Raw genomic sequence first — 438 nt, 5'->3', positions numbered from 1 at the left:
CCTCTTCTAGCTCCCAAAACTTTCGCAGCTGGGAATCTAAAACCTCATTGGAGATCGGTGTAGCTTGAGTAGAGAAACAGGCTATTTTTTCGGGAAATTGACCACTTAAGATCCAGCCGAATATGGTGTTTTGTGCAAGCAAATTTTTGGAAATTTTCTCAATGCCTTCCAGCATTATTTCAGGAATGAGGTCACTGCCAATGTGACCAGATCAATTTGGGACGGGGAGTGGCAGTTAGTATCTGCTAGCTGGAGTTGAGACCATTTTTCTCGTTGTTCGAGAGTTGGCTGGAATTTTGGAAGCATTTTCGTTAACTGGGATAGTACTATTGCTTGAGCCCTTATTTTCGTGGTCAAATCTGCGGAGGCTAAGATGAGATGGCAAAGTGTGTTCGAAGTCTGAACAACTCTGCCTCCCATGCCAGAAATTTCAAAGTT

This window comes from Rhagoletis zephyria, unplaced genomic scaffold (genome assembly GCF_001687245.7).
Source record: "Rhagoletis zephyria isolate East Lansing unplaced genomic scaffold, Rhagoletis_zephyria_1.1 Rzeph_scaffold_24976, whole genome shotgun sequence".
Taxonomy (NCBI): Eukaryota; Metazoa; Arthropoda; class Insecta; order Diptera; family Tephritidae; genus Rhagoletis; species Rhagoletis zephyria.
Note: the sequence above shows the minus strand (reverse complement) of the source record.